We start from the raw sequence: 11,502 nt of genomic DNA, 5'->3' as shown, positions 1-11,502 counted from the left end.
TAATTTGAATACTTGAGATTGATTGCATATGAAATCCCATTACTAGGTGAGTTTTTGGTTTTCCTGCTGTTACCACTATATTCTGAACACAAACCAAAGGCTCCTCCTAAACTTGAAAGGTACTCCAAAATCAGTCCACTCTTCTGTAACTGGTCAGCATGGAAAGAAGTAGCCAATCCTTGGGAAACTAACTTAAATTCTAAGCATATGGGAATTTGAATTTGCTTCTGAATAAAAGGCTGAAGGAGGTATATTACCATTTATTCTTTCTGTTTTGATCAGTGTTCCCCAGCAGCCTTTGATTGGGCTCTGCACCTAGTCAAGGTGATAGTCAGTAAAGTATATCCCTGGGAAATGGCATGGGCTCAGACTTCTGAGACTTAATTTGGAAACAGACATCTGGTGCTTGAGGTGGCAGAAGTTTCCTGCCTTCCTGACGGAATAAGTTAGGAAGTAATCTTCAAGGGTAATAAAGAAATTCTACCAAAAATTACGCATTTGGGGTCAGTGTATGAAGTGAAAATGGTGCATCGTTTAAGACATGACCTTACAGTATTGAACTATGAGAGTTTTATATTTTATTGTATCATGATTGCCTTGTGTGACCTTGAGAAAATCTTTTGTTGCCCTAGATGCCTCTCATTTAGAGATAAACCATCTTGATCTCATTAAAACTCTCAGGATAAACATATTAATGACATGAGATATTCAGATATTTAACACATTTAATTGCAATTCCTCTGTATGACTTAAGTTACTCCTTTAATAGCTGGTCTTTATGTGAATGATGGTCATGACAGAAAAACTGTGGTAATGTAATCACCTTTTCCATGCTGAGAATAACAGATAACAGTGTACAAATTGAAAGAGGAGCCTCTTTGTCTTCAGCTTTTTAACAACATATTACAATTTCTTACCTGCATAAGCCTATTCTATTCAGCTGAGAAAATCCTGGGGCAAGCTTCAAAATGAGAACTTAGTTATCTTACATCTTAATCAAAGAACAATACAGCAGGAAAAGGAGCTAGGAATTTTACAAGTAGATGATATCTGTAATTAAAAAGGAGATTTTCTTGTTTACTTTCTAGTACAGAAGACATGAAATAAAATGCAGGATAGATTAATTCAAGGTTTTTAACTTGATGCATGCCTTGCAATAAAGCTTTGGTGATGAAAAAGGAAAGGAAAAATGGTGTGAAGAAGTACAGGTTGTGGATGCTTAAATATACTCACACTGGAATAACAGAATAAATTTAATCTGATCTTTTGTATACTCTGTATTGTCTTTAAGGTTTCTTTTGCATGATTAGGCTCCAGTTTTCTTTCTGTTATAAATAACATAAATAAAGTGGGGCTTAATTTTTCTGGAATGATATGGCAATTTAATCATTTGACTCTTGTCCCAAATTAACTAAGAATCAGAATTATTGTTGCAAATTTTGGGTGTCATATATCAAGGTTAATTTGCTTTGGGCAGTTTTTTCACAGTTCCATCCCCCAAATAATAACATTATTATTTATAAGGTTTTTAAACACGTGTTACTAAACTGGAATTAATGGGGAGACACTGATGTATCATTACAGCGTAGCACTTCTGTCTTTTCTTGAAGATCTTTTCATTAAGGTCAATCTGGAAAATTAAAGATTTAAAATGTTATTTCATTTGGCCTAGTTTGTTGTAAGAGATGTAAAAATCATGAAATAAATATTGCCAAAATATTTTGGCATGAATGAAAAACAGTTCCACTGAGGGAATGTGCTAGTAAGAGAAAAGAAAGAACATACAAACATATTTTTTTTGTTTAAATATATATGTATATCAATATACACATGTATAGGCCATTGGGGAAAAATATTTCATTATGTTTTGTAATAAGTGTTACAATGGAAAATGATAAATCATAGAATTTCTAATTCTAATTCATTGGAATCTCAGATTTATTTTCTGCTTGATTTTTTCTGCTCACTTTGTTTTTTAGAAGGTTACTTCTTTCTGCGGAATTCCTTCTGCAGTGGAATCATCTTTTATCCTTGCAATTTAATTCTCAACCAGAATGGAAATAAAATATGAAATTCTTGAAGAAAATAGATCTGTTAGTACTGTAGGATCTTTCCAAGGCTATGTAGTGTCATTTGCTGGAGTCAGAGCTACAGATTAGTGTGATGGAAATCAGCTGTTAATTTGGTTTAGGAAGCTAAACTTAACATTCAAACAATTTCCCATGTGACGGTTTCAATTTAGACTGAAAAATAAAGGCACTTTTGTCTTCCTTCCTAGCTTCAAACTGCTGTGGCTTTGGAAGTCAGAAATGAAATTTTTCTTTCCTCCTTGCTCACTCTGAAGTGAAGAAGTTTGGAAATGCTTTGGAAGAATATATTCAAACATCATCTGCAATATGGCTTTAGGTGGAGCTGTGCGTATTCCACTTTTTATGTCTGGTAACACTATGAGGGATGCTCTGAAAGTAATGCCTCCTATTTTAGGATGTTAGCCCATGATGTCAGAGGCGGAGGTATGGCAGTAGAGGTTGAACCTTCCTATTCATATCCCATTAAATGTTGTTGCTGTGTGACAGATGGCAGCAGAGGGGCACTCTGACAAAATGGGTGTCTGGTATAAAGCAAAGGTGAAAACTGAATTGGTCCATGCAATAAAAATGGCATTTAGTGGCATTCATTGATGCTCTTTGTATCTATTGTAGTTTCCATGGAAATAAATAGGAGGCATTACTTCTGGAGCTACCTAAATATATTACATATTTGCCATTCTTTCACAGATGACAAAGATTTAAGGGAAATCTGTTTTTTGTTTTTTCAGTGTCAATTAAGATGAACACTAATATTAAGCAGCTTTTCTGTGACGTGCTACTTTCCAGTCATGTTTACATTTTAGCATCTCAGTGTAAGCTCTTAAAAGTCAAAGCGTTTCCTCCATTATTTGATCCTTTGTTTTCCCATACTGAATTCTTTATGAGTTAAGGAGCTCACAGAGCAGTAGGGGATAATCAAAGAGAGTTTAGCTCATCATGGCAAGCTGTGTTTCCAACTCTGGCACTTAAATGACTGACAAAGACCAAAATGTTTTCCTGGCAGGTATTTTCACTGGGACTGTATCTGACAGCTTGCAGCATGACTGACAAAAAGACTTCCCCTAAAAGAGCACGTAATGTCAGCAATGTTTCATGACCATGCTTGGGGAATAGCAATTTGAGTTTACATACATGCTTTTACAGTATGAATTTGAGTATGTTGAATTAAGATCTTGGAATCTAGTTACCTCTACGTGTCATATAAAACCTATTCCCCACTGTCTGAAGGGGAAGAGCTCCTTTGGGGTCCCTAGCTATGCTGTTTCCCATGCACTGTAATTGAAGAAAAAAAGTGCAATTTTATAATGGGTTATTTTATTTTATTTTGTAATTAAGATGCCCTTAATATATTTTGCTGTTTTGTAATTTCAGATACTTAAATCTAATGATATATAAACTACTGCTGTTACAAAAGATTTCAGATTATTCAAGATGGCCACAGTGTGAAAATTTGAAAAATAACCTTGAAGGCATTACTAATGGACTAAGTAAATTTGGATAACGAAGATTAGATGGAAAAAGTATATAGAATTAGCAGAGTGTCAATCTTGTCAGAAGTTTGGTTTTCAGCTCTTCTTCAAATTGGAAATTCTTTTTATTATCTTTTGATGGATTTGGTGATTTGAGCTGAGCCAACTGAAATTCATGTAAAAAAAGGCTGACTTTTTTTTTAATTTGAAAGGAGTGGGAAATTACTCTTATTCAATGATGATGTTGTATGCAAAGCTTGTTGGAGCATCACAGACCACATAAGCATTTCCAGAAGTAACAGGTTGTACAAGCCATTGAAAAGACTTGTACAGGAGTAGCACGCAAGACTTGCTAATTCTTTTGTCCTGGATGGCATGATTTAATTAACTGAAATGTAGAACACTTTAGTGAATGTGCCATATGTGTTGGTGGAATAGTAACAGTGCTCTGAATGTAAGGCATGAAGTAAAAGGCTTGCTGTTCAAATCAAGAATAAATAGCTGTAGTGCTTGCATTTTGTTTTTTTTGTTAGTTTTTTTTAAAGATACCAGATCACATTCAGTGGCATCAAAACATAGGGAAGGTTCTAGTTCCTTTAGAAAGGAAACTGTGCTTTCAATATGTTTGTAACTGTTCTAGTTCAGCTTCTTAACACACTGGAAGTGCTGGTAGCACAGTGCATTCACCACACCAACAAACTGAGTGTAAAGCTGGGGTTTTGTCTTGTCCAAAGGCAACTGAATTTGCTCATGTAAGTTGATTGATGCTCTTACAATACAGTCTTTAAGTATTCAAATAAATGCAGCATTACCAATGAAGATTTCTATTTCTAGTGTAGGTTTTAGGGAACTTTGCAGCTTGAAGAATAAAGCTTGAGTTTCTAGATTGGCTAACTTGCAAAACTGGTTTCATAGAAGGATGAGGAGGAAACTTCCGAATACCAGAAAAGCAAAAAGTCAGATATACTGCACAATATCTGATTGGAAATCCTTACCTTAGTAGGGGCAAAGGGAATTACTGCATGACTAGATCTCATGGAATAGGTATTCTACGGAATTTTGTTGTCTCTAGTGGCTGTAGCTGTGGGGGATTAGTTTCAGAAGTACATGCATTAATTGTGCCTGAGATTTCTACATGGAGAAATACAAATAAAGTCTTCATTTCCATTCTGTTTTAAACTCTGTTACTTAGAGAGTACACTTAAGCATAATTTTTTATATACCAAGAATTCACTGACTCTGTTTAAAAAAGGAATGGTCTGTCTCTCTCTTCTTAATGTATTTATTTTTCATGCAGTGCATTGTGTGTGTATGTTTTTGTGTGTGTTTTGTTTTTCAGACTTTTGTTTGAAAGACCTTAATGCAAATACAGATAACAAAGAATGAAAGTTCAAATTTCTCAGCAGCACAAAGGACACTCAATCTTGCCCCCCATATCAGGGACTATAGTCTGCCCACGCTACATCTGTTCCCACATTCTCTTCTTTTTGAATCCTGTCCTTTCAGCAGGAGCAGAAGATGGGCATTTTACCACAACAACCGTCCACTGCATGCATGCTATTTCTCAGTCTGCTGCCTGAGAAAACTATTATTTTATCTCAACTCTTTCACTGGTTTAAGAGTCCAAGACCAGACCTAGTAAACACCTCTTTGAAAGGTACCTATCAGACAGATTTGTAAATGTTGGAATCAATCCCAAAAATAAATCTTTGCTCCGTCAAGTTTTATATATATTTTTTAAACTTTTTATGTCCTTGTTTGTTTTTGGGTTGGTTGGGGGTTTTTTTGAGTTTTCTAATAGAAAAGTTTTGGTGCTGTAAACAAAAAGGCACAACTCTGATCTAAAAGAGATATCTCTGAATACTGATGGAGATCAACCAGTGGATGTGAGCACAGTGATGCGATGGGTGGTGCATTTCAGCAATGGTGGCAGTGGGTCACCTCCACTGGTTACCAGCTCAGCATGCAGGCTCTTAGCTCTTATTCATGGCTGGTGAACATGCATAGCTAATGGTGGTGATTATGCTGAGAAATAGCATTTTGTAGCTGAGAATTTACTCTCTCAAATAGTATTTATTGTACTCTTTGCCTTAGTTGTTGTTTCTGTGGAAATAAGTAGGAAGCACTACTTTCAGAGCAACCCCATGTTCTTCTGCTGAAGTGTGTGAAGAAAAAATCATTGGATAGAGATTCAGTTTCTGTATCATTTGGTCTGTGTATCACGGATGATTATGATTTAAAGAATAACTGTGGAATGCCTTAGTTCTGTTTATGAAAACAAGAACCAGTCTGACTTCTGTATAGCTTCTAAGTAGCAAGTGCACCATTAACTGTCTGTTGGGCTTGTTGGAGGAATTATGTGCTGTAGTCATTTTCTGCATGACCTAAATTCCTTTATCTATTCCCAGTGATACTTTTTCTTCGTGTAGATCAGAGTAAGTATAACTACATACAGACTGCACTTTAATTTATTGACATTTGCAGAAGCTGAACTGACTGAAACTTTAAGTTCTAAGAAGACCTATTTTTGTAAACAGTAGTAGTAACATCATCTATGACTAAATCTCAAATTTCCAGGAACAGTTCTGTCTGCCAAATTAAATAGCTGGAGGTGAAATGTCAAGTCCTCAGATTTGTCCTCAAGTCCTCAAGTCCTTCTTCTGCTTCCTGCAGCATTAATTTTGCTTTAGGTTGAATAAAGAGCCATCTAAAGGTACCAATGACAATCGATGGAGAGGGAAGTGTTTCTTTAGCTGATTCTTCCCCTGAGTCTTGGCTGCTAATGTCTGTGCCGCAGATTCCTGTCTCAAAATGGGAATGCAGCCTTTTCAAAAGAATTACAAAAGTTCAGGGCCACCCAATTAAATAGATATGAATCGTCCAATTCCTGTTACCTGCAGTAGGATTTCAGACTTTCTTCTAGCCTTAGTTGTTGAAGAGTGAATTAAGTCTCTGTTTTCTTAAACTACTTAGCCAAAATGATCTGGCCTTTATACTCAGAAACTAGGTATAAGCTTTTAGGATGCTATGTTTTGGTGTAAACCTCTAAGATTTTTTCTTTTGATAAAATATGCATTAGTTAAGGTCATAGCATTTGCAGTCAAGAAAAACTCTTTAATTTAATCTTGAAAACAAAAGATCTGCAGTGCAAATACTGACATTTAATTAAGGATTTCATGTACAACATCTGTCAAGTTGGAAAGACAAATAGAGCTATGTAAGACATTGACTTAAGTGGAAAAATAAGCTGAAGGGTGTCATTGCTTTTGTTCACAGGTCTTTCTTCATAAAAGAAGGGAAATTCTTGTTTGTAGTAGCAATCAGAGTGAGAAACTGGCATAAACTTGCAGAAAGAAACCTTTTCACACATGTGTATACGTGTGAACTGGAGATAGACAGATAAAATCATACTTATAGGATGGTTTGGGTTGGAAGGGACCTTTAAGATCATGTAGTTCCAACCCCTCTGCTATGGGCAGGAATGCCTCTTTCTAGACCTGGTTGCTCAGAGCCAGTCCAGCCTGGCTTTGAATGCTTCCAAGGATGGAGCATTAACAGCATTACTGGGCAACCTGTTCCAGCGTCTTACCACCCTCACAGTAGAGAATTTCTTCCTAATATCTAGTCTAAATCTCCCCTCTTCTAGTTTAAAACCATTTCCCCTTGTCCTGTTGCTACATGCCCTTATAAAAAGTCCCTCCCCATGATGGGGAGTATAAAGGGACTGAAAATAAAATGATAAAAATGACTTGTTTCAGGTCATGGGGAAAGTCAATAATAGAGCTCTCAGATACCTAATAGGAGACTTCACTGTCTTACTGTAGTATTTTAAAACTGCTTTTTCCCCACAGTATTCCTAACAGCAAGTTACTGCATTACATAAATGACATCATTTTGAGAAAGGAAAAAAGCAAGTTAGAAATTTCCCTATGATGGGCACTGTGCTCTCCAGTTCAAGTAGCATTCTTGAAGCAAAAGAAGCTCTCAGGATTTTGTTAATGGTACTGAGGAATGCTGAGTTTTGTATCTGAGGACATTGGTAAAGTGTACACATCATGACAGAATTGTATGCCAGTCTTTGATGTTCTTTGGATGGTCTCACTCTGTATCTGTAGGAGGTAGCCAAATGATGAATGTTATTACATGACACATGCTTCATTACTAAGCCTTGCTGTAAAGTGAGATAAAACAGAGAGGGCATTATGCTTTGAATTGTACATCTTCTGTACCTGTTCAGTCCAATCTTATTTCCTTCTACACATGTATTTCATCTCCCCTAGTATTTTAATCTCCTTGATTAATGAAGTATTAATAAAGTGTGTGCGCAATCTAAATTAAGAAAAAAGAAAAAACCTTGATTCAAAGTGTATTTCAACATGTGAAAGAAATAATAATCATAAAATGAAAAAAAAAAATAGGTAAGGCGGAGATTTGAGATCTCATTATTTTGTACTAAAAAACCTACATTTTCACAAGTGCATTGGGTCCTTCACCAAGGACTTCAGAGCTGGAAATTATTTTGCACTGTGAAAGATGTGATGTCTCACAGAAATAATACTTTAACAAGATTAAATCCATTTGCACTCATTTATAATCCTGCTTTCACAAACATGCACGCAGCACTAGCCATCAGCAATTCTGGAAGTGTCCCCAGTTACTACTATTATTTTCCTTTCAAGGTATGAATCTGAGCCTGCATCACAAACAAAGCCTAGAGCCAACAGCTTGGTCATCAGCCACCTCCTTGACTTTCTTAGCGAGGAAGCTAAGAAGCAATAGACTTTACTACTAGTGGCTCAGGAGAGCTGGTGCAGCTGCTTTATGAGTAGGATGGACTGCTTCCAGCTGGCCCAGAGCAGCAGGTCATTTCTCTGTTAGCTCTATGGATATTGAGCCAGAGTATGACAGTTTAGTTAGCAGAGATGACACCAGCAGACATACTACAATGGGTAGTGAGACTGCTCATCAGAGAAACAAAAGTCCTTCTCGGTCTTCCCAGAGCCAATAAACTTCCAGCCAAAATGGAGACAAAAATACAGGAGACATAAAGCACACCTAGTATACCCCTAAGCAGCCAATCAGATGAATTTTGTTTTTTCTTATTATACTAGTAATGTTTTGTCCAAAAAAAGCTTCACAACCTTTCTATCTTTTTATAAGAATTAAATGTAAAGAGTTGAATTGTAATATTTCTGTGGCCTATGTTTTTTTTTCTAAGGATACAGAGCAATTTTATGAAGTGTTTAGTAGTCACGTGTTCTTGGAGAAATGCCAGTCAAGTGCAATCCCTGTTTTAAAATAAAAATATCTATTCTCTCTACATCCTTACTGGCTAAAAAATAGGCTGCCTTGTATGTGTCTGAAAATGGAAACATCCTGGTATGTTGTATAGATAAATGAAATATGTCAGGATTGAATTTAGAATTTGGAACAAGCTAGAAAGTTGTTTTTTCATTATTTGTTTCAGGCCACTTAACAAAAGTAATAAGTAATAACCTAAATTGAATGTGAAAGAGATTTTCTCTAGTTGGAGTAAAACTTTACTTATGGATAAATATTAAGATATTCTAAAAAGATCTGTCCACTAAATTAATGGTTATAAATTAAGCAGACTTGAAAGTAACATGTCAGTTAAATGTGAGTTGTTCCACTAAAATATTTGAATTACTGATTTGAGAGATTTATGTCTATACTTTCTGAATGCAATATTCAGAGAACATCCTGAATCATGACCTCAATAGAGTCAGGATTTTAAAGACATTGAATAGGCTTGTCAATATGAGAATAGTTTCAGTTAAGTCAGTCTTCGTTGGAAGTTATTTGAAAATATCTCCACATATTTTCTCCACATGCAAAGTGAGAGAGGGATAAGACCCAAAGAGAATGAGGTTTGATAAAATACAAGAGAATCCAAAGGGAGATGGAGAAGTCAAGAAACAAAGCAAGGTCAATGTTGTAATCTAAATATTTGCACTTACACAAAATGGGATATACATTCAGTGTTGATATTTTTGTCCTTACTTTGATAGAGTACTGTTCAGTTGCAAGAACTGAATTAGATAGAGCAGTTATGCTAGGACCTATTTAGATCACGGTAGCAAGCTGATGGTGAATAACCTGGGTGGCTTCCTTTTCCTCCTTGGTTTGGTTCAAGTGCACTGAGGAAGTGGACCAGCAAGTTCAAAGTATGACCTATTTAGAATCTGCACAAAGGCAGACCAGCTGAATATGAGGTGACATTAATTGAAGCTGCTTCACATGGCTGAGTCACTTTCTGAGAGCTTGGTGTAATTAGAAGAACCTGAGCCTGAGCCCATAAGCATCTTGACTATGTATCAGGCACACCTTTTGAAATGTTACTGCCTGTTAAACACTGGAAGTTTACTAAAGAGTTTTCTTTCTGTTTTCCCTTTTTAAAAAATTTAATGTTTTAGATTGGGAAATGCATCAGCACTTCCTAAAACAGGAGTCTTATAGCAGAAAGTATAACCAGAAGATATTTGTGATCTCTTCCTCATGTGGAGAAAGATGAGTAATCTCTAGAAAGGGAAACACGGGTATTGATTTTTTCATACATTTAATTCAGATTTTTTCTTCTTTTGTCTTGTCTTTTGCTGTTTTAAATGATTTCTTGGTAGAAATGAAGAGGCAAAATCTAAATCTCAGGAGTGTTTGTTGAAATATAGTTCATAGGATGCTTTCCATATATGATGCTTAACTAATTTCACACAGGACTTTATAGTCCTGTGTTTTTCTGCATTATTTTAAGAAGATGCATGTGCATTTGAACCTAAGTGACTGAGTCCTGCTCAAATTCTAAGTGCAGTAACCAGCTGTAGCTGGAAATAAAGACTAATCACTGATGTGAAGGAGCATTTCCCAAAGTTTTTATTTCAGAGATTCATCTAATATTTCAGAATTACAGAATTACAGAACATTTCCTGAACATAGTTCACAGTTCCATTAATGTTTTGGGGAAAATCATTCCTTACAATTCTAAATATCACTTTATCTATATTACCACTGAGATGCTTGGTTATAGCTAAGTTACAGTTTGTGTTAAACTTCAGATATTAAGTAACTTATGTTGCTTATGTATTCTCCCAGTTAATTTATTTGCTTCCTTTTACGTAATAATTTGTGAATAGCAAGTAACTGGAAGATGGCAGAGTGTAACTAATTAAACTCTTAGGACTGGAACCTGATGAACTGATGAAAAAGGCTCTCTAGATGTAGGCAAGGCCCATGAGGTTCAGACTGACTGGGGCTGTGGTAAAGAAGCTGACTTCATCTCAGTACAAAGGAGCTGAAGGGGTGGTCTTTGTTTTTGGGAAATGGCTTTCCCATGAAACATCAGGGTCTTCTAATAAATTTGATTTTGATATACGTATAGGTGGAAGTTGGTCAGAATATTGGATTGTGACCCAAGGAGACTGACAAGGAGTTTATATAAACTTTCTGATGTGTACCTGGCCATAGGTTGAGAAAATTTGCCTTAAAATGCAAAGTCTGCAAACTTTGAAGACAAATTCTGGTGTGGTAGGTGGGGAGTTGTGGGAAAATTTAGGTGAATTCTGCATTGCTTGATTTTAAATTGCAATGTCATTGAAAAGATGGTTCCTTATCTGTTTGTTAAGAACAGTTTGGTGTAGAGCCTTCCTGTCGTTTGAGTAGGTAGCACATGTACATACCACGGGCAATAACAACTGAGATCAACAAAACGTCTAGGACACAGTTTAATGTAACATCTTTTACACTTATTTCACAATTCCATAGCAGTGACACTAAAAGATTAAGCCACAATTCTCAAAATGCTTGAAACTCTGTAATGTTGGGAGTCTTTCTGAGGAATGCACTTTGTTGAATTTTTATGTCTTGGCATAATAATTCTGTGGTTTTTTTTTTTTGTTTGTTTGTTTTTTGTTTGTTTGTTTTTAATAAAA

The sequence above is a fragment of the Phasianus colchicus genome, chromosome Z (assembly GCF_987193195.1).
Source record: "Phasianus colchicus chromosome Z, bPhaCol1.hap1.1, whole genome shotgun sequence".
In the NCBI taxonomy this organism is placed as follows: Eukaryota; Metazoa; Chordata; class Aves; order Galliformes; family Phasianidae; genus Phasianus; species Phasianus colchicus.
The sequence above is the reverse complement of the archived record's forward strand: the minus strand, read 5'-3'. Positions refer to the sequence as shown.